The following is a 27,806-nucleotide window of genomic DNA, read 5'->3' as shown; positions in this document are numbered from 1 at the left end:
CCCCCCACATCCATTCCCACACCGATCAGTCTGCCCTCAACCCCCCCCTCACATCCATTCCCACACCGATCAGTCTGTCCTCAACCCCCCCCCACATCCATTCCCACACCGATCAGTCTGTCCTCAACCCCCCCACACATCCATTCCCACACCGATCAGTCTGTCCTCAATCCCCCCCCACATCCATTCCCACACCGATCAGTCTGTCCTCAACCACCCCCACATCCATTCCCACACCGATCAGTCTGTCCTCAACCCCCCCCACATCCATTCCCACACCGATCAGTCTGTCCTCAATCCCCCCCACATCCATTCCCACACCGATCAGTCTGTCCTCAACCCCCCCACACATCCATTCCCACACCGATCAGTCTGTCCTCAACACCCCCACACATCCATTCCCACACCGATCAGTCTGTCCTCAACCCCCCCCTCACATCCATTCCCACACCGATCAGTCTGCCCTCAACCCCCCCCCACATCCATTCCCACACCGATCAGTCTGTCCTCAACCCCCCCCACATCCATTTCCACACCGATCAGTCTGTCCTCAACCCCCCCTCACATCCATTCCCACACCGATCAGTCTGCCCTCAACCCCCCCCACATCCATTCCCACACCGCTCAGTCTGTCCTCAACCCCCCCCCACATCCATTCCCACACCGATCAGTCTGTCCTCAACCCCCCCCCCACATCCATTCCCACACCGCTCAGTCTGTCCTCAACCCCCCCTCACATCCATTCCCACACCGATCAGTCTGTCCTCAACCCCCCCATCCTCTCCCACACCGCTCAGTCTGTCCTCAACCCCCCTCACATCCATTCCCACACCGATCAGTCTGTCCTCAACCCCCCCCACATCCATTCCCACACCGATCAGTCTGTCCTCAATCCCCCCCTCACATCCATTCCCACACCGATCAGTCTGTCCTCAACCCCCCCCCCCTCACATCCATTCCCACACCGATCAGTCTGTCCTCAACCCCCCCCCACATCCATTTCCACACCGATCAGTCTGTCCTCAACCCCCCCTCACATCCATTCCCACACCGATCAGTCTGCCCTCAACCCCCCCCACATCCATTCCCACACCGCTCAGTCTGTCCTCAACCCCCCCCCACATCCATTCCCACACCGATCAGTCTGTCCTCAACCCCCCCCCCACATCCATTCCCACACCGCTCAGTCTGTCCTCAACCCCCCCTCACATCCATTCCCACACCGATCAGTCTGTCCTCAACCCCCCCATCCTCTCCCACACCGCTCAGTCTGTCCTCAACCCCCCTCACATCCATTCCCACACCGATCAGTCTGTCCTCAACCCCCCCCACATCCATTCCCACACCGATCAGTCTGTCCTCAATCCCCCCCTCACATCCATTCCCACACCGATCAGTCTGTCCTCAACCCCCCCCCCCTCACATCCATTCCCACACCGATCAGTCTGTCCTCAACCCCACCCCCCCACATCCACTCCCACACCGATCAGTCTGTCCTCAACCCCCTCACATCCATTCCCACACCGATCAGTCTGTCCTCAATCCCCCCCCACATCCATTCCCACACCGATCAGTCTGTCCTCAACCCCCCCCCCCACATCCACTCCCACACCGATCAGTCTGTCCTCAACCCCACCCCCCCACATCCATTCCCACACCGATCAGTCTGTCCTCAACCCCACCCCCCCACATCCATTCCCACACCGATCAGTCTGTCCTCAACCCCCCCCTCATCCATTCCCACACCGATCAGTCTGTCCTCAATCCCCCCCTCACATCCATTCCCACACCGATCAGTCTGTCCTCAACCCCCCCCCTCACATCCATTCCCACACCGATCAGTCTGTCCTCAACCCCCCCCACATCCATTCCCACACCGATCAGTCTGTCCTCAACCCCCCCCCCACATCCATTCCCACACCGATCAGTCTGTCCTCAACCCCCCCCCCTCACATCCATTCCCACACCGATCAGTCTGTCCTCAACCCCCCCCCACATCCACTCCCACACCGATCAGTCTGTCCTCAACCCCCCCCTCACATCCATTCCCACACCGATCAGTCTGTCCTCAACCCCCTCCCCTCACATCCATTCCCACACCGATCAGTCCGTCCTCAACCCCCCCCCACATCCATTCCCACACCGATCAGTCTGTCCTCAACCCCACCCCCCCACATCCATTCCCACACCGATCAGTCTGTCCTCAACCCCACCCTCATCCATTCCCACACCGATCAGTCTGTCCTCAACCCCCCCTCACATCCATTCTGTCCTCAACCCCCCCCCTCACATCCATTCTGTCCTCAACCCCCCCCTCACATCCATTCCCACACCGATCAGTCTGTCCTCAACCCCCCCTCACATCTATTCCCACACCGATCAGTCTGTCCTCAACCCCCCCCTCACATCCATTCCCACACCGATCAGTCTGTCCTCAACCCCCCCTCACATCTATTCCCACACCGATCAGTCTGTCCTCAACCCCCCTCACATCCACTCCCACACCGATCAGTCTGTCCTCAACCCCCCCTCACATCCATTCCCACACCGATCAGTCTGTCCTCAACCCCCCCCACATCCATTCCCACACCGATCAGTCTGTCCTCAACCCCCCCCCCCACATCCATTCCCACACCGCTCAGTCTGTCCTCAACCCCCCCTCACATCCACTCCCACACCGATCAGTCTGTCCTCAACCCCCCCCCTCACATCCATTCCCACACCGATCAGTCGGTCCTCAACCCCCTCCACATCCATTCCCACACCGATCAGTCTGTTCTCAACCCCCCCCCACATCCATTCCCACACCGATCAGTCTGTCCTCAATCCCCCCACATCCATTCCCACACCGATCAGTCTGTCCTCAACCCCACCCCCCCACATCCACTCCCACACCGATCAGTCTGTCCTCAACCCCCCCCACATCCATTCCCACACCGATCAGTCTGTCCTCAACCCCCCCCCACATCCATTCCCACACCGATCACTCTGTCCTCAACCCCCCCTCACATCCATTCCCACACCGATCAGTCTGTCCTCAACCCCCTCCACATCCATTCCCACACCGATCAGTCTGTCCTCAACCCCCCCCCACATCCATTCCCACACCGATCAGTCTGTCCTCAATCCCCCCACATCCATTCCCACACCGATCAGTCTGTCCTCAACCCCACCCCCCCACATCCACTCCCACACCGATCAGTCTGTCCTCAACCCCCCCCACATCCATTCCCACACCGATCAGTCTGTCCTCAACCCCCCCCCACATCCATTCCCACACCGATCACTCTGTCCTCAACCCCCCCTCACATCCATTCCCACACCGATCAGTCTGTCCTCAACCCCCCTCACATCCATTCCCACACCGATCAGTCTGTCCTCAACCCCACCCTCATCCATTCCCACACCGATCAGTCTGTCCTCACCCCCCCCCACATCCACTCCCACACCGATCAGTCTGTCCTCAATCCCCCCCCACATCCATTCCCACACCGATCAGTCTGTCCTCAACCCCCCCTCACATCCATTCCCACACCGATCAGTCTGTCCTCAACCCCCCTCACATCCATTCCCACACCGATCAGTCTGTCCTCAACCCCACCCTCATCCATTCCCACACCGATCAGTCTGTCCTCACCCCCCCCACATCCACTCCCACACCGATCAGTCTGTCCTCAATCCCCCCCCACATCCATTCCCACACCGATCAGTCTGTCCTCAATCCCCCCCCACATCCATTCCCACACCGATCAGTCTGTCCTGATCAGTCTGTCCTCAACCCCCCCCTCACATCCATTCCCACACCGATCAGACTGTCCTCAACCCCCCCCTCACATCTATTCCCACACCGATCAGTCTGTCCTCAACCCCCCCCCCACATCCATTCCCACACCGATCAGTCTGTCCTCAACCCCACCCACATCTATTCCCACACCGATCAGTCTGTCCTCAACCCCCCCCTCACATCCATTCTGTCCTCAACCCCCCCCCCACATCCATTCCCACACCGATCAGTCTGTCCTCAAACCCCCTTCACATCCATTCCCACACCAATCAGTCTGTCCTCAACCCCCCCCTCACATCCATTCCCACACCGATCAGTCTGTCCTCAATCCCCCCCCACACATCCATTCCCACACCGATCAGTCTGTCCTCAACCCCCCCCACATCCATTCCCACACCGATCAGTCTGTCCTCAATCCCCCCCCACACATCCATTCCCACACCGATCAGTCTGTCCTCAATCCCCCCCCACACATCCATTCCCACACCGATCAGTCTGTCCTCAACCCCCCCCACATCCATTCCCACACCGATCAGTCTGTCCTCAATCCCCCCCCACACATCCATTCCCACACCGATCAGTCTGTCCTCAATCCCCCCCCACACATCCATTCCCACACCGATCAGTCTGTCCTCAACCCCACCCCCTCACATCCATTCCCACACCGATCAGTCTGTCCTCAACCCCACCCCCCCACATCCATTCCCACACCGATCAGTCTGTCCTCAACCCCCCCCTCACATCCATTCCCACACCGATCAGTCTGTCCTCAACCCCCCCCTCACATCTATTCCCACACCGATCAGTCTGTCCTCAACCCCCCCCTCACATCCATTCTGTCCTCAACCCCCCCCCCTCACATCCATTCCCACACCGATCAGTCTGTCCTCAACCCCCCCCTCACATCCATTCTGTCCTCAACCCCCCCCCTCACATCCATTCCCACACCGATCAGTCTGTCCTCAACCCCCCCCACATCCATTCCCACACCGATCAGTCTGTCCTCAACCCCCCCCTCACATCTATTCCCACACCGATCAGTCTGTCCTCAACCCCCCCCTCATCCATTCCCACACCGATCAGTCTGTCCTCAACCCCCCCCCCCACATCCATTCCCACACCGATCAGTCTGTCCTCAACCCCCCCCCCACATCCATTCCCACACCGATCAGTCTGTCCTCAACCCCCCCCCCACATCCATTCCCACACCGATCAGTCTGTCCTCAACCCCCCCCCCACATCCACTCCCACACCGATCAGTCTGTCCTCAACCCCACCCCCCCACATCCATTCCCACACCGATCAGTCTGCCCTCAACCCCCCCTCACATCCATTCCCACACCGATCAGTCTGCCCTCAACCCCCCCCTCACATCCATTCCCACACCGATCAGTCTGTCCTCAACCCCCCCCTCACATCCATTCCCACACCGATCAGTCTGTCCTCAACCCCCCCCCTCACATCCATTCCCACACCGATCAGTCTGTCCTCAACCCCCCCCCTCACATCCATTCCCACACCGATCAGTCTGTCCTCAACCCCCCCACACATCGATTCCCACACCGATCAGTCTGTCCTCAACCCCCCCCTCACATCCATTCCCACACCGATCAGTCTGTCCTCAAACCCCCTTCACATGCATTCCCACACCGATCAGTCTGTCCTCAACCCCCCCCCACATCCATTCCCACACCGATCAGTCTGTCCTCAACCCCCCCCCACACATCGATTCCCACACCGATCAGTCTGTCCTCAACCCCCCCCCCACATCCATTCCCACACCGATCAGTCTGTCCTCAAACCCCCTTCACATGCATTCCCACACCGATCAGTCTGCCCTCAACCCCCCCCCCACATCCATTCCCACACCGATCAGTCTGTCCTCAACCCCCCCCCACATCCATTCCCACACCGATCAGTCTGTCCTCAACCCCCCCCTCATCCATTCCCACACCGATCAGTCTGTCCTCAACCCCCCCCCCACATCCACTCCCACACCGATCAGTCTGCCCTCAACCCCCCCCCCACATCCATTCCCACACCGATCAGTCTGTCCTCAACCCCCCCCCCCACATCCACTCCCACACCGATCAGTCTGCCCTCAACCCCCCCCCCACATCCATTCCCACACCGATCAGTCTGCCCTCAACCCCCCCCTCACATCCATTCCCACACCGATCAGTCTGTCCTCAACCCCCCCCACATCCATTCCCACACCGATCAGTCTGTCCTCAACCCCCCCACACATCCATTCCCACACCGATCAGTCTGTCCTCAATCCCCCCCCACATCCATTCCCACACCGATCAGTCTGTCCTCAACCACCCCCACATCCATTCCCACACCGATCAGTCTGTCCTCAACCCCCCCCACATCCATTCCCACACCGATCAGTCTGTCCTCAATCCCCCCCACATCCATTCCCACACCGATCAGTCTGTCCTCAACCCCCCCACACATCCATTCCCACACCGATCAGTCTGTCCTCAACCCCCCCACACATCCATTCCCACACCGATCAGTCTGTCCTCAACCCCCCCCTCACATCCATTCCCACACCGATCAGTCTGCCCTCAACCCCCCCCCACATCCATTCCCACACCGATCAGTCTGTCCTCAACCCCCCCCCACATCCATTTCCACACCGATCAGTCTGTCCTCAACCCCCCCTCACATCCATTCCCACACCGATCAGTCTGCCCTCAACCCCCCCCACATCCATTCCCACACCGCTCAGTCTGTCCTCAACCCCCCCCCACATCCATTCCCACACCGATCAGTCTGTCCTCAACCCCCCCCCCACATCCATTCCCACACCGCTCAGTCTGTCCTCAACCCCCCCTCACATCCATTCCCACACCGATCAGTCTGTCCTCAACCCCCCCATCCTCTCCCACACCGCTCAGTCTGTCCTCAACCCCCCTCACATCCATTCCCACACCGATCAGTCTGTCCTCAACCCCCCCCACATCCATTCCCACACCGATCAGTCTGTCCTCAATCCCCCCCTCACATCCATTCCCACACCGATCAGTCTGTCCTCAACCCCCCCCCCCTCACATCCATTCCCACACCGATCAGTCTGTCCTCAACCCCCCCCCACATCCATTTCCACACCGATCAGTCTGTCCTCAACCCCCCCTCACATCCATTCCCACACCGATCAGTCTGCCCTCAACCCCCCCCACATCCATTCCCACACCGCTCAGTCTGTCCTCAACCCCCCCCCACATCCATTCCCACACCGATCAGTCTGTCCTCAACCCCCCCCCCACATCCATTCCCACACCGCTCAGTCTGTCCTCAACCCCCCCTCACATCCATTCCCACACCGATCAGTCTGTCCTAAACCCCCCCATCCTCTCCCACACCGCTCAGTCTGTCCTCAACCCCACCCCCTCACATCCATTCCCACACCGATCAGTCTGTCCTCAACCCCACCCCCCCACATCCATTCCCACACCGATCAGTCTGTCCTCAACCCCCCCCTCACATCCATTCCCACACCGATCAGTCTGTCCTCAACCCCCCCCTCACATCTATTCCCACACCGATCAGTCTGTCCTCAACCCCCCCCTCACATCCATTCTGTCCTCAACCCCCCCCCCTCACATCCATTCCCACACCGATCAGTCTGTCCTCAACCCCCCCCTCACATCCATTCTGTCCTCAACCCCCCCCCTCACATCCATTCCCACACCGATCAGTCTGTCCTCAACCCCCCCCACATCCATTCCCACACCGATCAGTCTGTCCTCAACCCCCCCCTCACATCTATTCCCACACCGATCAGTCTGTCCTCAACCCCCCCCTCATCCATTCCCACACCGATCAGTCTGTCCTCAACCCCCCCCCCACATCCATTCCCACACCGATCAGTCTGTCCTCAACCCCCCCCCCACATCCATTCCCACACCGATCAGTCTGTCCTCAACCCCCCCCCCACATCCATTCCCACACCGATCAGTCTGTCCTCAACCCCCCCCCCCACATCCACTCCCACACCGATCAGTCTGTCCTCAACCCCACCCCCCCACATCCATTCCCACACCGATCAGTCTGCCCTCAACCCCCCCCTCACATCCATTCCCACACCGATCAGTCTGCCCTCAACCCCCCCCTCACATCCATTCCCACACCGATCAGTCTGTCCTCAACCCCCCCCTCACATCCATTCCCACACCGATCAGTCTGTCCTCAACCCCCCCCTCACATCCATTCCCACACCGATCAGTCTGTCCTCAACCCCCCCCCTCACATCCATTCCCACACCGATCAGTCTGTCCTCAACCCCCCCACACATCGATTCCCACACCGATCAGTCTGTCCTCAACCCCCCCCTCACATCCATTCCCACACCGATCAGTCTGTCCTCAAACCCCCTTCACATGCATTCCCACACCGATCAGTCTGTCCTCAACCCCCCCCCACATCCATTCCCACACCGATCAGTCTGTCCTCAACCCCCCCCACACATCGATTCCCACACCGATCAGTCTGTCCTCAACCCCCCCCCCACATCCATTCCCACACCGATCAGTCTGTCCTCAAACCCCCTTCACATGCATTCCCACACCGATCAGTCTGCCCTCAACCCCCCCCCCACATCCATTCCCACACCGATCAGTCTGTCCTCAACCCCCCCCCACATCCATTCCCACACCGATCAGTCTGTCCTCAACCCCCCCCTCATCCATTCCCACACCGATCAGTCTGTCCTCAACCCCCCCCCCACATCCACTCCCACACCGATCAGTCTGCCCTCAACCCCCCCCCCACATCCATTCCCACACCGATCAGTCTGTCCTCAACCCCCCCCCCCACATCCACTCCCACACCGATCAGTCTGCCCTCAACCCCCCCCCCACATCCATTCCCACACCGATCAGTCTGCCCTCAACCCCCCCCTCACATCCATTCCCACACCGATCAGTCTGTCCTCAACCCCCCCCACATCCATTCCCACACCGATCAGTCTGTCCTCAACCCCCCCACACATCCATTCCCACACCGATCAGTCTGTCCTCAATCCCCCCCCACATCCATTCCCACACCGATCAGTCTGTCCTCAACCACCCCCACATCCATTCCCACACCGATCAGTCTGTCCTCAACCCCCCCCACATCCATTCCCACACCGATCAGTCTGTCCTCAATCCCCCCCACATCCATTCCCACACCGATCAGTCTGTCCTCAACCCCCCCACACATCCATTCCCACACCGATCAGTCTGTCCTCAACCCCCCCACACATCCATTCCCACACCGATCAGTCTGTCCTCAACCCCCCCCTCACATCCATTCCCACACCGATCAGTCTGCCCTCAACCCCCCCCCACATCCATTCCCACACCGATCAGTCTGTCCTCAACCCCCCCCACATCCATTTCCACACCGATCAGTCTGTCCTCAACCCCCCCTCACATCCATTCCCACACCGATCAGTCTGCCCTCAACCCCCCCCACATCCATTCCCACACCGCTCAGTCTGTCCTCAACCCCCCCCCACATCCATTCCCACACCGATCAGTCTGTCCTCAACCCCCCCCCCACATCCATTCCCACACCGCTCAGTCTGTCCTCAACCCCCCCTCACATCCATTCCCACACCGATCAGTCTGTCCTCAACCCCCCCATCCTCTCCCACACCGCTCAGTCTGTCCTCAACCCCCCTCACATCCATTCCCACACCGATCAGTCTGTCCTCAACCCCCCCCACATCCATTCCCACACCGATCAGTCTGTCCTCAATCCCCCCCTCACATCCATTCCCACACCGATCAGTCTGTCCTCAACCCCCCCCCCCTCACATCCATTCCCACACCGATCAGTCTGTCCTCAACCCCCCCCCACATCCATTTCCACACCGATCAGTCTGTCCTCAACCCCCCCTCACATCCATTCCCACACCGATCAGTCTGCCCTCAACCCCCCCCACATCCATTCCCACACCGCTCAGTCTGTCCTCAACCCCCCCCCACATCCATTCCCACACCGATCAGTCTGTCCTCAACCCCCCCCCCACATCCATTCCCACACCGCTCAGTCTGTCCTCAACCCCCCCTCACATCCATTCCCACACCGATCAGTCTGTCCTAAACCCCCCCATCCTCTCCCACACCGCTCAGTCTGTCCTCAACCCCCCTCACATCCATTCCCACACCGATCAGTCTGTCCTCAACCCCCCCCACATCCATTCCCACACCGATCAGTCTGTCCTCAATCCCCCCCTCACATCCATTCCCACACCGATCAGTCTGTCCTCAACCCCCCCCCCCTCACATCCATTCCCACACCGATCAGTCTGTCCTCAACCCCACCCCCCCACATCCACTCCCACACCGATCAGTCTGTCCTCAACCCCCTCACATCCATTCCCACACCGATCAGTCTGTCCTCAATCCCCCCCCACATCCATTCCCACACCGATCAGTCTGTCCTCAACCCCCCCTCACATCCACTCCCACACCGATCAGTCTGTCCTCAACCCCCCCCCCACATCCACTCCCACACCGATCAGTCTGTCCTCAACCCCACCCCCCCACATCCATTCCCACACCGATCAGTCTGTCCTCAACCCCACCCCCCCACATCCATTCCCACACCGATCAGTCTGTCCTCAACCCCCCCCTCATCCATTCCCACACCGATCAGTCTGTCCTCAATCCCCCCCTCACATCCATTCCCACACCGATCAGTCTGTCCTCAACCCCCCCCTCACATCCATTCCCACACCGATCAGTCTGTCCTCAACCCCCCCCACATCCATTCCCACACCGATCAGTCTGTCCTCAACCCCCCCCCACATCCATTCCCACACCGATCAGTCTGTCCTCAACCCCCCCCCCTCACATCCATTCCCACACCGATCAGTCTGTCCTCAACCCCCCCCCCACATCCACTCCCACACCGATCAGTCTGTCCTCAACCCCCCCCTCACATCCATTCCCACACCGATCAGTCTGTCCTCAACCCCCTCCCCTCACATCCATTCCCACACCGATCAGTCCGTCCTCAACCCCCCCCCACATCCATTCCCACACCGATCAGTCTGTCCTCAACCCCACCCCCCCACATCCATTCCCACACCGATCAGTCTGTCCTCAACCCCACCCTCATCCATTCCCACACCGATCAGTCTGTCCTCAACCCCCCCACATCCATTCCCACACCGATCAGTCTGTCCTCAACCCCCCCACATCCATTCCCACACCGATCAGTCTGTCCTCAACCCCCCCCCTCACATCCATTCCCACACCGATCAGTCTGTCCTCAACCCCCCCTCACATCCATTCCCACACCGATCAGTCTGTCCTCAACCCCCCCCTCACATCCATTCCCACACCGATCAGTCTGTCCTCAACCCCCCCCCACATCTATTCCCACACCGATCAGTCTGTCCTCAACCCCCCCCCCACATCCATTCCCACACCGATCAGTCTGTCCTCAACCCCACCCACATCTATTCCCACACCGATCAGTCTGTCCTCAACCCCCCCCTCACATCCATTCTGTCCTCAACCCCCCCCCTCACATCCATTCCCACACCGATCAGTCTGCCCTCAACCCCCCCCTCACATCCATTCCCACACCGATCAGTCTGTCCTCAATCCCCCCCCACATCCATTCCCACACCGATCAGTCTGTCCTGATCAGTCTGTCCTCAACCCCCCCCTCACATCCATTCCCACACCGATCAGACTGTCCTCAACCCCCCCCTCACATCTATTCCCACACCGATCAGTCTGTCCTCAACCCCCCCCCCACATCCATTCCCACACCGATCAGTCTGTCCTCAACCCCACCCACATCTATTCCCACACCGATCAGTCTGTCCTCAACCCCCCCCTCACATCCATTCTGTCCTCAACCCCCCCCCCCACATCCATTCCCACACCGATCAGTCTGTCCTCAAACCCCCTTCACATCCATTCCCACACCAATCAGTCTGTCCTCAACCCCCCCCTCACATCCATTCCCACACCGATCAGTCTGTCCTCAATCCCCCCCCACACATCCATTCCCACACCGATCAGTCTGTCCTCAACCCCCCCCACATCCATTCCCACACCGATCAGTCTGTCCTCAATCCCCCCCCACACATCCATTCCCACACCGATCAGTCTGTCCTCAATCCCCCCCCACACATCCATTCCCACACCGATCAGTCTGTCCTCAACCCCCCCCACATCCATTCCCACACCGATCAGTCTGTCCTCAATCCCCCCCCACACATCCATTCCCACACCGATCAGTCTGTCCTCAATCCCCCCCCACACATCCATTCCCACACCGATCAGTCTGTCCTCAACCCCACCCCCTCACATCCATTCCCACACCGATCAGTCTGTCCTCAACCCCACCCCCCCACATCCATTCCCACACCGATCAGTCTGTCCTCAACCCCCCCCTCACATCCATTCCCACACCGATCAGTCTGTCCTCAACCCCCCCCTCACATCTATTCCCACACCGATCAGTCTGTCCTCAACGCCCCCCTCACATCCATTCTGTCCTCAACCCCCCCCCCTCACATCCATTCCCACACCGATCAGTCTGTCCTCAACCCCCCCCTCACATCCATTCTGTCCTCAACCCCCCCCCTCACATCCATTCCCACACCGATCAGTCTGTCCTCAACCCCCCCCACATCCATTCCCACACCGATCAGTCTGTCCTCAACCCCCCCCTCACATCTATTCCCACACCGATCAGTCTGTCCTCAACCCCCCCATCCTCTCCCACACCGCTCAGTCTGTCCTCAACCCCCCTCACATCCATTCCCACACCGATCAGTCTGTCCTCAACCCCCCCCACATCCATTCCCACACCGATCAGTCTGTCCTCAATCCCCCCCTCACATCCATTCCCACACCGATCAGTCTGTCCTCAACCCCCCCCCCCTCACATCCATTCCCACACCGATCAGTCTGTCCTCAACCCCCCCCCACATCCATTTCCACACCGATCAGTCTGTCCTCAACCCCCCCTCACATCCATTCCCACACCGATCAGTCTGCCCTCAACCCCCCCCACATCCATTCCCACACCGCTCAGTCTGTCCTCAACCCCCCCCCACATCCATTCCCACACCGATCAGTCTGTCCTCAACCCCCCCCCCACATCCATTCCCACACCGCTCAGTCTGTCCTCAACCCCCCCTCACATCCATTCCCACACCGATCAGTCTGTCCTAAACCCCCCCATCCTCTCCCACACCGCTCAGTCTGTCCTCAACCCCCCTCACATCCATTCCCACACCGATCAGTCTGTCCTCAACCCCCCCCACATCCATTCCCACACCGATCAGTCTGTCCTCAATCCCCCCCTCACATCCATTCCCACACCGATCAGTCTGTCCTCAACCCCCCCCCCCTCACATCCATTCCCACACCGATCAGTCTGTCCTCAACCCCACCCCCCCACATCCACTCCCACACCGATCAGTCTGTCCTCAACCCCCTCACATCCATTCCCACACCGATCAGTCTGTCCTCAATCCCCCCCCACATCCATTCCCACACCGATCAGTCTGTCCTCAACCCCCCCTCACATCCACTCCCACACCGATCAGTCTGTCCTCAACCCCCCCCCCACATCCACTCCCACACCGATCAGTCTGTCCTCAACCCCACCCCCCCACATCCATTCCCACACCGATCAGTCTGTCCTCAACCCCACCCCCCCACATCCATTCCCACACCGATCAGTCTGTCCTCAACCCCCCCCTCATCCATTCCCACACCGATCAGTCTGTCCTCAATCCCCCCCTCACATCCATTCCCACACCGATCAGTCTGTCCTCAACCCCCCCCTCACATCCATTCCCACACCGATCAGTCTGTCCTCAACCCCCCCCACATCCATTCCCACACCGATCAGTCTGTCCTCAACCCCCCCCCACATCCATTCCCACACCGATCAGTCTGTCCTCAACCCCCCCCCCTCACATCCATTCCCACACCGATCAGTCTGTCCTCAACCCCCCCCCCACATCCACTCCCACACCGATCAGTCTGTCCTCAACCCCCCCCTCACATCCATTCCCACACCGATCAGTCTGTCCTCAACCCCCTCCCCTCACATCCATTCCCACACCGATCAGTCCGTCCTCAACCCCCCCCCACATCCATTCCCACACCGATCAGTCTGTCCTCAACCCCACCCCCCCACATCCATTCCCACACCGATCAGTCTGTCCTCAACCCCACCCTCATCCATTCCCACACCGATCAGTCTGTCCTCAACCCCCCCACATCCATTCCCACACCGATCAGTCTGTCCTCAACCCCCCCACATCCATTCCCACACCGATCAGTCTGTCCTCAACCCCCCCCCTCACATCCATTCCCACACCGATCAGTCTGTCCTCAACCCCCCCTCACATCCATTCCCACACCGATCAGTCTGTCCTCAACCCCCCCCTCACATCCATTCCCACACCGATCAGTCTGTCCTCAACCCCCCCCCACATCTATTCCCACACCGATCAGTCTGTCCTCAACCCCCCCCCCACATCCATTCCCACACCGATCAGTCTGTCCTCAACCCCACCCACATCTATTCCCACACCGATCAGTCTGTCCTCAACCCCCCCCTCACATCCATTCTGTCCTCAACCCCCCCCCTCACATCCATTCCCACACCGATCAGTCTGCCCTCAACCCCCCCCTCACATCCATTCCCACACCGATCAGTCTGTCCTCAATCCCCCCCCACATCCATTCCCACACCGATCAGTCTGTCCTGATCAGTCTGTCCTCAACCCCCCCCTCACATCCATTCCCACACCGATCAGACTGTCCTCAACCCCCCCCTCACATCTATTCCCACACCGATCAGTCTGTCCTCAACCCCCCCCCCACATCCATTCCCACACCGATCAGTCTGTCCTCAACCCCACCCACATCTATTCCCACACCGATCAGTCTGTCCTCAACCCCCCCCTCACATCCATTCTGTCCTCAACCCCCCCCCCCACATCCATTCCCACACCGATCAGTCTGTCCTCAAACCCCCTTCACATCCATTCCCACACCAATCAGTCTGTCCTCAACCCCCCCCTCACATCCATTCCCACACCGATCAGTCTGTCCTCAATCCCCCCCCACACATCCATTCCCACACCGATCAGTCTGTCCTCAACCCCCCCCACATCCATTCCCACACCGATCAGTCTGTCCTCAATCCCCCCCCACACATCCATTCCCACACCGATCAGTCTGTCCTCAATCCCCCCCCACACATCCATTCCCACACCGATCAGTCTGTCCTCAACCCCCCCCACATCCATTCCCACACCGATCAGTCTGTCCTCAATCCCCCCCCACACATCCATTCCCACACCGATCAGTCTGTCCTCAATCCCCCCCCACACATCCATTCCCACACCGATCAGTCTGTCCTCAACCCCACCCCCTCACATCCATTCCCACACCGATCAGTCTGTCCTCAACCCCACCCCCCCACATCCATTCCCACACCGATCAGTCTGTCCTCAACCCCCCCCTCACATCCATTCCCACACCGATCAGTCTGTCCTCAACCCCCCCCTCACATCTATTCCCACACCGATCAGTCTGTCCTCAACGCCCCCCTCACATCCATTCTGTCCTCAACCCCCCCCCCTCACATCCATTCCCACACCGATCAGTCTGTCCTCAACCCCCCCCTCACATCCATTCTGTCCTCAACCCCCCCCCTCACATCCATTCCCACACCGATCAGTCTGTCCTCAACCCCCCCCACATCCATTCCCACACCGATCAGTCTGTCCTCAACCCCCCCCTCACATCTATTCCCACACCGATCAGTCTGTCCTCAACCCCCCCCTCATCCATTCCCACACCGATCAGTCTGTCCTCAACCCCCCCCCCCCACATCCATTCCCACACCGATCAGTCTGTCCTCAACCCCCCCCCCACATCCATTCCCACACCGATCAGTCTGTCCTCAACCCCCCCCCCACATCCATTCCCACACCGATCAGTCTGTCCTCAACCCCCCCCCCACATCCACTCCCACACCGATCAGTCTGTCCTCAACCCCACCCCCCCACATCCATTCCCACACCGATCAGTCTGCCCTCAACCCCCCCCTCACATCCATTCCCACACCGATCAGTCTGCCCTCAACCCCCCCCTCACATCCATTCCCACACCGATCAGTCTGTCCTCAACCCCCCCCTCACATCCATTCCCACACCGATCAGTCTGTCCTCAACCCCCCCCTCACATCCATTCCCACACCGATCAGTCTGTCCTCAACCCCCCCCTCACATCCATTCCCACACCGATCAGTCTGTCCTCAACCCCCCCACACATCGATTCCCACACCGATCAGTCTGTCCTCAACCCCCCCCTCACATCCATTCCCACACCGATCAGTCTGTCCTCAAACCCCCTTCACATGCATTCCCACACCGATCAGTCTGTCCTCAACCCCCCCCACATCCATTCCCACACCGATCAGTCTGTCCTCAACCCCCCCACACATCGATTCCCACACCGATCAGTCTGTCCTCAACCCCCCCCCCACATCCATTCCCACACCGATCAGTCTGTCCTCAAACCCCCTTCACATGCATTCCCACACCGATCAGTCTGCCCTCAACCCCCCCCCCACATCCATTCCCACACCGATCAGTCTGTCCTCAACCCCCCCCCACATCCATTCCCACACCGATCAGTCTGTCCTCAACCCCCCCCTCATCCATTCCCACACCGATCAGTCTGTCCTCAACCCCCCCCCCACATCCACTCCCACACCGATCAGTCTGCCCTCAACCCCCCCCCACATCCATTCCCACACCGATCAGTCTGTCCTCAACCCCCCCCCCACATCCACTCCCACACCGATCAGTCTGCCCTCAACCCCCCCCCCACATCCATTCCCACACCGATCAGTCTGCCCTCAACCCCCCCCTCACATCCATTCCCACACCGATCAGTCTGTCCTCAACCCCCCCCACATCCATTCCCACACCGATCAGTCTGTCCTCAACCCCCCCACACATCCATTCCCACACCGATCAGTCTGTCCTCAATCCCCCCCCCACATCCATTCCCACACCGATCAGTCTGTCCTCAATCCCCCCCCCACATCCATTCCCACACCGATCAGTCTGTCCTCAACCACCCCCACATCCATTCCCACACCGATCAGTCTGTCCTCAACCCCCCCCACATCCATTCCCACACCGATCAGTCTGTCCTCAATCCCCCCCACATCCATTCCCACACCGATCAGTCTGTCCTCAACCCCCCCACACATCCATTCCCACACCGATCAGTCTGTCCTCAACCCCCCCACACATCCATTCCCACACCGATCAGTCTGTCCTCAACCCCCCCCTCACATCCATTCCCACACCGATCAGTCTGCCCTCAACCCCCCCCCACATCCATTCCCACACCGATCAGTCTGTCCTCAACCCCCCCCACATCCATTTCCACACCGATCAGTCTGTCCTCAACCCCCCCTCACATCCATTCCCACACCGATCAGTCTGCCCTCAACCCCCCCCACATCCATTCCCACACCGCTCAGTCTGTCCTCAACCCCCCCCCACATCCATTCCCACACCGATCAGTCTGTCCTCAACCCCCCCCCCACATCCATTCCCACACCGCTCAGTCTGTCCTCAACCCCCCCTCACATCCATTCCCACACCGATCAGTCTGTCCTCAACCCCCCCATCCTCTCCCACACCGCTCAGTCTGTCCTCAACCCCCCTCACATCCATTCCCACACCGATCAGTCTGTCCTCAACCCCCCCCACATCCATTCCCACACCGATCAGTCTGTCCTCAATCCCCCCCTCACATCCATTCCCACACCGATCAGTCTGTCCTCAACCCCCCCCCCCCCTCACATCCATTCCCACACCGATCAGTCTGTCCTCAACCCCACCCCCCCACATCCACTCCCACACCGATCAGTCTGTCCTCAACCCCCTCACATCCATTCCCACACCGATCAGTCTGTCCTCAATCCCCCCCCACATCCATTCCCACACCGATCAGTCTGTCCTCAACCCCCCCTCACATCCACTCCCACACCGATCAGTCTGTCCTCAACCCCCCCCCCCCACATCCACTCCCACACCGATCAGTCTGTCCTCAACCCCACCCCCCCACATCCATTCCCACACCGATCAGTCTGTCCTCAACCCCACCCCCCCACATCCATTCCCACACCGATCAGTCTGTCCTCAACCCCCCCCTCATCCATTCCCACACCGATCAGTCTGTCCTCAATCCCCCCCTCACATCCATTCCCACACCGATCAGTCTGTCCTCAACCCCCCCCTCACATCCATTCCCACACCGATCAGTCTGTCCTCAACCCCCCCCACATCCATTCCCACACCGATCAGTCTGTCCTCAACCCCCCCCCACATCCATTCCCACACCGATCAGTCTGTCCTCAACCCCCCCCCCTCACATCCATTCCCACACCGATCAGTCTGTCCTCAACCCCCCCCCCACATCCACTCCCACACCGATCAGTCTGTCCTCAACCCCCCCCTCACATCCATTCCCACACCGATCAGTCTGTCCTCAACCCCCTCCCCTCACATCCATTCCCACACCGATCAGTCCGTCCTCAACCCCCCCCACATCCATTCCCACACCGATCAGTCTGTCCTCAACCCCACCCCCCCACATCCATTCCCACACCGATCAGTCTGTCCTCAACCCCACCCTCATCCATTCCCACACCGATCAGTCTGTCCTCAACCCCCCCACATCCATTCCCACACCGATCAGTCTGTCCTCAACCCCCCCACATCCATTCCCACACCGATCAGTCTGTCCTCAACCCCCCCCCTCACATCCATTCCCACACCGATCAGTCTGTCCTCAACCCCCCCTCACATCCATTCCCACACCGATCAGTCTGTCCTCAACCCCCCCCTCACATCCATTCCCACACCGATCAGTCTGTCCTCAACCCCCCCCCACATCTATTCCCACACCGATCAGTCTGTCCTCAACCCCCCCCCCACATCCATTCCCACACCGATCAGTCTGTCCTCAATCCCCCCCTCACATCCATTCCCACACCGATCAGTCTGTCCTCAACCCCCCCCCCCCTCACATCCATTCCCACACCGATCAGTCTGTCCTCAACCCCACCCCCCCACATCCACTCCCACACCGATCAGTCTGTCCTCAACCCCCTCACATCCATTCCCACACCGATCAGTCTGTCCTCAATCCCCCCCCACATCCATTCCCACACCGATCAGTCTGTCCTCAACCCCCCCTCACATCCACTCCCACACCGATCAGTCTGTCCTCAACCCCCCCCCCACATCCACTCCCACACCGATCAGTCTGTCCTCAACCCCACCCCCCCACATCCATTCCCACACCGATCAGTCTGTCCTCAACCCCACCCCCCCACATCCATTCCCACACCGATCAGTCTGTCCTCAACCCCCCCCTCATCCATTCCCACACCGATCAGTCTGTCCTCAATCCCCCCCTCACATCCATTCCCACACCGATCAGTCTGTCCTCAACCCCCCCCTCACATCCATTCCCACACCGATCAGTCTGTCCTCAACCCCCCCCACATCCATTCCCACACCGATCAGTCTGTCCTCAACCCCCCCCACATCCATTCCCACACCGATCAGTCTGTCCTCAACCCCCCCCCCTCACATCCATTCCCACACCGATCAGTCTGTCCTCAACCCCCCCCCCACATCCACTCCCACACCGATCAGTCTGTCCTCAACCCCCCCCTCACATCCATTCCCACACCGATCAGTCTGTCCTCAACCCCCTCCCCTCACATCCATTCCCACACCGATCAGTCCGTCCTCAACCCCCCCCACATCCATTCCCACACCGATCAGTCTGTCCTCAACCCCACCCCCCCACATCCATTCCCACACCGATCAGTCTGTCCTCAACCCCACCCTCATCCATTCCCACACCGATCAGTCTGTCCTCAACCCCCCCACATCCATTCCCACACCGATCAGTCTGTCCTCAACCCCCCCACATCCATTCCCACACCGATCAGTCTGTCCTCAACCCCCCCCCTCACATCCATTCCCACACCGATCAGTCTGTCCTCAACCCCCCCTCACATCCATTCCCACACCGATCAGTCTGCCCTCAACCCCCCCCTCACATCCATTCCCACACCGATCAGTCTGTCCTCAACCCCCCCCCACATCTATTCCCACACCGATCAGTCTGTCCTCAACCCCCCCCCCACATCCATTCCCACACCGATCAGTCTGTCCTCAACCCCACCCACATCTATTCCCACACCGATCAGTCTGTCCTCAACCCCCCCCTCACATCCATTCTGTCCTCAACCCCCCCCCTCACATCCATTCCCACACCGATCAGTCTGCCCTCAACCCCCCCCTCACATCCATTCCCACACCGATCAGTCTGTCCTCAATCCCCCCCCACATCCATTCCCACACCGATCAGACTGTCCCCAACCCCCCCCTCACATCTATTCCCACACCGATCAGTCTGTCCTCAACCCCCCCCCCACATCCATTCCCACACCGATCAGTCTGTCCTCAACCCCACCCACATCTATTCCCACACCGATCAGTCTGTCCTCAACCCCCCCCTCACATCCATTCTGTCCTCAACCCCCCCCCTCACATCCATTCCCACACCGATCAGTCTGCCCTCAACCCCCCCCTCACATCCATTCCCACACCGATCAGTCTGTCCTCAACCCCCCCCTCACATCCATTCCCACACCGATCAGACTGTCCTCAACCCCCCCCTCACATCTATTCCCACACCGATCAGTCTGTCCTCAACCCCCCCCCCACATCCATTCCCACACCGATCAGTCTGTCCTCAACCCCACCCACATCTATTCCCACACCGATCAGTCTGTCCTCAACCCCCCCCTCACATCCATTCTGTCCTCAACCCCCCCCCCCACATCCATTCCCACACCGATCAGTCTGTCCTCAAACCCCCTTCACATCCATTCCCACACCAATCAGTCTGTCCTCAACCCCCCCCTCACATCCATTCCCACACCGATCAGTCTGTCCTCAACCCCCCCTCACATCCATTCCCACACCGATCAGTCTGTCCTCAACCCCCCCCTCACATCCATTCCCACACCGATCAGTCTGTCCTCAACCCCCCCCCACATCTATTCCCACACCGATCAGTCTGTCCTCAACCCCCCCCCCACATCCATTCCCACACCGATCAGTCTGTCCTCAACCCCACCCACATCTATTCCCACACCGATCAGTCTGTCCTCAACCCCCCCCTCACATCCATTCTGTCCTCAACCCCCCCCCTCACATCCATTCCCACACCGATCAGTCTGCCCTCAACCCCCCCCTCACATCCATTCCCACACCGATCAGTCTGTCCTCAAACCCCCTTCACATCCATTCCCACACCGATCAGTCTGTCCTCAACCCCCCCTCACATCCATTCCCACACCAATCAGTCTGTCCTCAACCCCCCCTCACATGCATTCCCACACCGATCAGTCTGTCCTCAATCCCCCCCTCACATCCATTCCCACACCGATCAGTCTGTCCTCAACCCCCCCACACATGCATTCCCACACCGATCAGTCTGTCCTCAATCCCCCCACATCCATTCCCACACCGATCAGTCTGACCTCGGCCTCTTCCATTACCACGGGATTGCTAAGCACAAAACTTAAGGAACAGCACCTCATATTCAACCTGAGGTGTGTCCAATCTGGCGCTGTGAACACGGAAGTGACCTATTTCTGTCAACTGCTCCCCAATCTCTCCTCTTGATCAACTCAAGTTTCTTCCAAGCCCAGCCCAGCCCCCATCACCCTCTGTATTTCTCCTCCTCCAACTCATCCATCTGTCCCATCACCCACACTCAGCTTCCACTGGATCCACTCATCCCTACTCTTCCCACCTCCCCATTTGGCTCGATACTCCACCTTCCTTTCCTATCAGACTCCATTATCTACAGCCCTTGTTGCCTCCACCCACTGCCTCGCAAACTCTCTCAATGCTCCCCTCCACACCCGAGGAAGAGGTGATTTGAAGGATTGTCTCTAGAGCTGCCACCACCCATTCCCTTCATCTCTTCACTGCTCTCTTCCCTCTATCCTTCAGTCCAAGTGAAGGCTCTCAACTTGAAACAGCGACGGTCCCATTTCCCAATGCTGCCTGACATGCCGAGTCTTTTTTAGCATTTTGTGCTTTGCTCCAGATTCCAGTGTTTTCGGTCCTGTGCTTCACTGCTGCCTTGTCAACTGGCTGAGGTCCTTGGGATAGAGTAAAGGGGCTCATCGGGCAGTATAGTCTGCATCAAACAAATTATTTTCACCAGCACTTGGCTGGGGGCAAGGGTCTAACCATACAAAGAGTCAGCTGCGGGGAGCTGATTCTGTCTGTGTACAAGGTGTCCAAACATCTGAAATCTGCCAGTTACCAGCCACACCTGGCCGTCCTTGGCAGGTCTGGATCACATTCTTCCAAGAGGTCATTCATGATGATTTTAGATTTTGGATTTAGATTTACTTACCACATATACACCAAAACATACAGTGAAACACATCAATTACTTTAACCTAAGGATGTGGTGGAGCAGCCTGCAAGTGTCACCACATATTCTGGTGCCAAAAAGGTGTGCCCACCATGCTTGGCAGAACAATACAGAACACAGTGAAACAGAGGGCAAAGGGACAAAGTAACAACAGCAAAACAAATCTGTTCCTCTTAACAAGCCAAGTAAACCAATGGCAATTAGGGATGGGAAATAAACGCTGGTCTTCACAGAGGCGCCCAAATCCATAGAAATTAATTCATAGCGCTGAAGGTGTCCAATATATTAAATCAGTTTGATATAATGTCTGAAAACCCAAATTTTACCACAAGTTGCTGGAGAACTCAATTCTGGAAACAGTTACTACAGTAAGTGACTTCAGAAGACCCAATCTCTCCGGTGAAGGCAACCAGCTTGTCTCAGCCACAGGGCATCCTTGCAAATTTGCTTTTAAGTGTCTCCCAGTCAGACTGGGAGGAGCCAATATGTCAAATTCTGGCCAGCAACACCAACACTCCAACAACAAAATGTTAAATTATGGGCAGCATTGGCACTTTTTTGGCAATGTGGGATTCTAGACAAAGACCCACTTGCAATAAATCTTGGTGCAAGGTTGGACTGTGTGAACTACCAGCAGCATTTTACCTCAGATGATGTGGAGTGCACAAAGGCCTTTTCAGCAACTGCTTTGTTAGCATCTGTGTGACAAGTGCATCACGTACATGGCCCTCTGCATCCACTTGATTTGTGGGGCCCTCATTTGTGGAGCCAAGAAATCCAGTAGTCCGAAGTTTCTGTCTATGATCCAAACGTCCTCAGGAACAACAATAGGAAACTTTAACCCCCTGTTCCTTGACTTAGATTATTCAGGCATTTACAGCTAATTACCAACAAACTTTTTGTAACTACCTTCTAAATAAATCAAGTCTTTGCAAGGTCCCGGATGAGTTTACAGCCAGTGGTCTTTGGTTGGGCGTCAATCCAAGGCCACTCAGACGTGCATTATCTAACTCACCAGAACGGTGCCTGCTCTGCCAAGGTCTCCTTCAGGAGCTTAAATGCAGTTAATGCATAAAGCACCAATCAGTCAACTTTCCTGCATTAGTTATCAGTTCTGCCAGGGCATTACTCAGACCTCGGCAAGCATCTGCCCATCAGAACCCAGGGATGGCCTACTTTAATGCCAGTCTTATGGACGCCTCAACATAAGAGACCTTTTTTTTAATATAAAGTTGAGCTTTATTTGTCACATGTACATTGAAATGTTTATCTGTGTCAAATCAAGTTAGTGAGGATTGTGCTGGGCAACCCACAAGTGTTGCCACACTTCTGGTGCCAATATAACTTGCCCACAACTCACTAACATTAACCCACATACCTTTGGAATACAGATGACCCCCCACTTTACAAAGGTAGAGCTTTCCTATGAAGCCTTTCTTAAGCCGAAATGGCGTAAAGTGAAGAACCATTAATTTATATGGCAAAAATTTTCGTAAAAGTGAAAATCCTCTTTGCAGTGCGAAAACAGGTTACTAATGTAGGTCTTTTGTAAAAGCAAAGTGGAGAGAACATTTGTAAAGCGGGGGACATCTGTATTGAGGAAGCCAGAAAAATCCTAAATGGTCTTGGGAGAACGTACAAACTCGTTACAGCAGAGGGAATCCAACCCCGATCTTACAGTCGGTGTGCCAAACACTACGCTACCATGCCACCCCCGCAAGAACAAGCCCCCACAGGTGAGCCGCACGGAGGCGTAGTGGTTTGCACAATGCTCCGCAGTACAGTCAACCCAGGTTCAATTCCTGCTGCTGCCTGTAAGGAGTTTGTACATTCTCCCCATGACTGTCTGGGCTTCCTCCCACAGTTCAAAGATATACCAGCTGGTCATTAAAAAATGGTCCCGTGAATTGGGGGTTGCTAGGCAGTGTGGCTTGAAGGGCTGGAATGGCCTATTCTGCACTGTATCTCAATAAAAAATACATATAGTAATAAACACAAATTGACATATATAGAAGTGAACAAGTACAAATGGCAGAATTAGCTTCCTCACTCATTAATGATTGTTCTTTCTTATGCACTTTTGTTGCTATCCATTACCACACTGTGGGGATATGGTGGTCACAGACTGGCTTTTATATATTTTGACTAAGGGTTGTCTGTAGCAACAGACCTTTTTCTTACCCAGGATTGCCTCTACATTAAGTAACCAGACACACAGTGCTACACAGCACCTTTACCACTGTGTCCCACAGTTTGGGAGACCAATTCCAACTGGTAATCAAAATGCAAAACATTGCAGATGCTGGAAATCCAAAACAAAGTGTTCGAGACACTTGACAGCTCTGGCAGAGATGGGGACAAAAAGGTTAATGTTTCAGTTTGTTGGAACTGGCTGGTTTGTATACAAACTGGAATGGTTGATTATACGATGTTGAGAGCTATATCGTGCCAAGTTGGATGACGAAATGCTGTTTCAGGTAGCTTTGGACTTTGTATAAAAAGCAGATGCCCAGGGGTGAGGGTGAGGGTGAGGACGATGGAAAGCTAAGATCCCCCACACACCGACAACGATACTGAGCACATCTCCTCCCATCCCAATTCCTGCAAAGGCCTCCCCTCGGTGTTCCCAGTTTCTCCGGCTTTTGCACACCTGCTGAGCCTTGATCATGGCTGGTGGTGCTCAACTGCATTTCTTAGCTTCCTGTTCATTCTGCCTCTCCTACATGGACAGGACTGTTCCCCGACCTCATCTTCCACCAGCCTCCACGTTCAACATTAACCTCAGGGCACCATCTCTGTAGCTGGAACACTGTACTGTGCATTCTGTTTTCCCCCTCGCTATCTTGATGTATTTATATATGACATGCCAAGGTCTCATATTGATTACTTCCAGTCAAGACAGCGCTAAGCTGCCGTCTCCATTGAGATCAGGGCTCAGTCTTAGTTGTTGTTTAAGTTGATTGGGACAGTCTTAGGAGTAGAGAGCTGTCAGGTCAGGAATGTGCAGCAGTTAGGAGGTCAGAGTAGGGATTAGGGACTGGGATGTGGAGGAATTAGAAGTCAGACCTCCTCTTTAGGTTTGAAGTCCAGAGAGACATTTACAGGTGACAAATTGCATCCATAGTCTACGCCTCCACTCCACATTCGAAGGCCAGCAATGTAGACAAAGGACATCCATGAATGTTGGGATGTCTCAGGATTGGATTGAGGTTAGACAGCGCGCCCAGGATTCCTAGTCCTGTCCTGTCATTAACTGGTCGGGGGGGAGAGAATGCCGAAGTCAAAATCTAATGGCTGAAGCGTGGAGACTAGAGGCCCTGAGGCCTGTCCTGGAGTTGGAATACTGACGGTATCTGTGGAAGGCTGGGAGGGAGGAAGGAAAGGGGCTTGTTTTTGCTGTTGTTCATTGTGTTGTTTTGTTGTGTTCTGTGGTGTTCTGCCAAGCACTGTGGGTGTGTGATGTTGGGAACAGATTGTGTGGTGACACTTGTGGGCTGCCCCCTCAATTTAAATTGGGTTGGCCGTTAATACAAGTGACTCGCTTCACTGTGTGTACACCTCAAAGGACATGTAATAAATAAATAAATCAGAATCTGACAGAAACAAAAAGTTTTTCCACTGTATCTCAGTACACAAGATGTTAGATACATGGGTTATGAACAAAGGAAAAAGGTGTCTGGGGTTGCTTAGTAATTTAGTGCAATGGTATTTATTAGATGCATCAAAATTACCAAAATTAGTGAAAAGAAAATTGCCAATATTTACAAAAGGATATCTACCAGAAAACACAATAATAGCTTCCTGCTTTATCCAGGATCGGCCCCGATCTCTCTCCTCTACCGAGGGTGAAGAGTTCCTATCCATTCCGCACAAGGACGTAGCAAGGAAGTCCTTAATTACCAACAAAGTTAATGTCAGCCTAAATATGAATCAGAATATGATGCAGCCCACAATGTACTTAGTCATATTAGAAAATAAACAGAAGTATCTACCTTAAATACAGCATACAAACATGTATACATCCCCACTACTAAAGAAATTGAATATTCCACTGTGTATGGTGGGGAAGGCATCAGCTTGGCTTAGGACAAGAATATACCGGGGAAGACAATGAGTGCGTACATTCAGTGTTGTTCCGACAGCAGAATGGGGTGTCTGTGTGTGTGAGAGAGTGTTTACTGAGTGCTCTCTATCACATTAAACAATACTGCAACCAGTTTCCAATTCCTCCAAAACAATGCCCTACTGAACACCTTCACCCACTCCTCTGCTTTCAGCAGTACACAGGGACCGGAAACACAAGGGTCCACACATACTGGAGCAACACAAAATGCTGGAAAACCTCAGCAGGTCTGTGGAGGGAACTGGACAGTCGATGTATGGAGGGAAGGGGCGGAGCAAACGCTGGCAGCTGAACTGCGTTTATTTCAATGCACAAGGAGAATGCCCTCTTCTCATTGCTACCATCAGGGAGGAGGTACAGGAGCCTGAAGAAACACACTCAATGTTTTAGGACAATTTCTTCCCCTCTGCAATCTGATTTCTAAGTGGACAATGGACCCATGAGCACCACCTTATTATTTTTGAACTGCTTATCTTTTTATTTATTATTTAATTTATCATTTGTTTTTTAGGCATCACACTGTCGTGCTGCTGTAAAACAAATTTCACTACTTGGTTTTGACAATAAACCTGATTCTGTTTCTACAGGTGTTACCTCTGGGGCCTGCGATGTTATTGCCTGAGCAGAGATGTGGCTGAGTGAAACGCAGGACTGCCAGCTCAATGCTGTAGGATGCAGGTGCCACAGGCGTGACAGACGTATAGGTAAGCAAGGAGCGAACGGTGCCCTTTTAATAAGGGAGAATGTCCCCATCGGGTGCTTAGAGAAAACATTCTTGGAGAGAGAATTTGCTCATAGCGGAAAGAATAATAGGGTTGTATTAGTGGGAGGTTTTAATTTCACTGGTGCTGACTGGGCCACCCAAAGTGTAAAGACCTGGATGGGGTAGAATTTGTGAAAAGTTTCCCAAGTCAATATACAGAAGGCCCTGCTTGGGGGGTGCAATACTGGATCTCCTCTTCGGGCCAGTAACTGAAATGGCAGTCAGGGAGCACTTTGGCTGCAGGGTCTGTAACTCCATCAGTCATGGAAAAGGGCAGGGCAAGGCCACCAGTTAGAGTCCTGAACTGGAGTAGCACAAACTTTGAGGGAGTGAGGCAGCATCCAGTAGTGATTAAAGGGCAGAGCCTATATGAAGGGAAAGGAACAATGGCAAGTGGGAGGCTTTTAGGAGTGTGACAGGAAGAGTCCAGGAGCAACGTGGTCCTGTCAGGGTGAAAGGTAACCTGTCAAATTTAGGGAACCTCAGGGTGGAGCTTAGGAGGAATGATGGCGCCTACCGGCGACTCCTTTGCTTGCATCTTCAGAAACAGCTCTATTTCTATCTTTAATATCTCTATTTGTTCCT

General features: G+C 56.3%; 1 protein-coding gene across 8 annotated transcripts in view; it reads right to left on the bottom strand.

Moving 5' to 3' along the window:
- The window catches only part of rassf8b (Ras association domain family member 8b), a 170,614-nt gene that overhangs the window by 69,910 nt on the left and 72,898 nt on the right, over window positions 1-27,806 (bottom strand). For 2 of the 8 annotated variants that reach the window (XM_059987712.1, XM_059987715.1), the window contains one exon: window positions 26,115-26,226. The exons of the other annotated variants lie outside the window; for them this stretch is intronic. The gene's annotated coding sequence lies outside the window, so the exon portion shown is untranslated. The remainder of the gene's footprint in view (window positions 1-26,114; window positions 26,227-27,806) is intronic. 8 annotated transcript variants of the gene reach the window in all.

Source organism: Hypanus sabinus, chromosome 13 (assembly GCF_030144855.1).
Source record: "Hypanus sabinus isolate sHypSab1 chromosome 13, sHypSab1.hap1, whole genome shotgun sequence".
Classification (NCBI taxonomy): domain Eukaryota; kingdom Metazoa; phylum Chordata; class Chondrichthyes; order Myliobatiformes; family Dasyatidae; genus Hypanus; species Hypanus sabinus.
The sequence above is the reverse complement of the archived record's forward strand: the minus strand, read 5'-3'. Positions and strand labels throughout refer to the sequence as shown.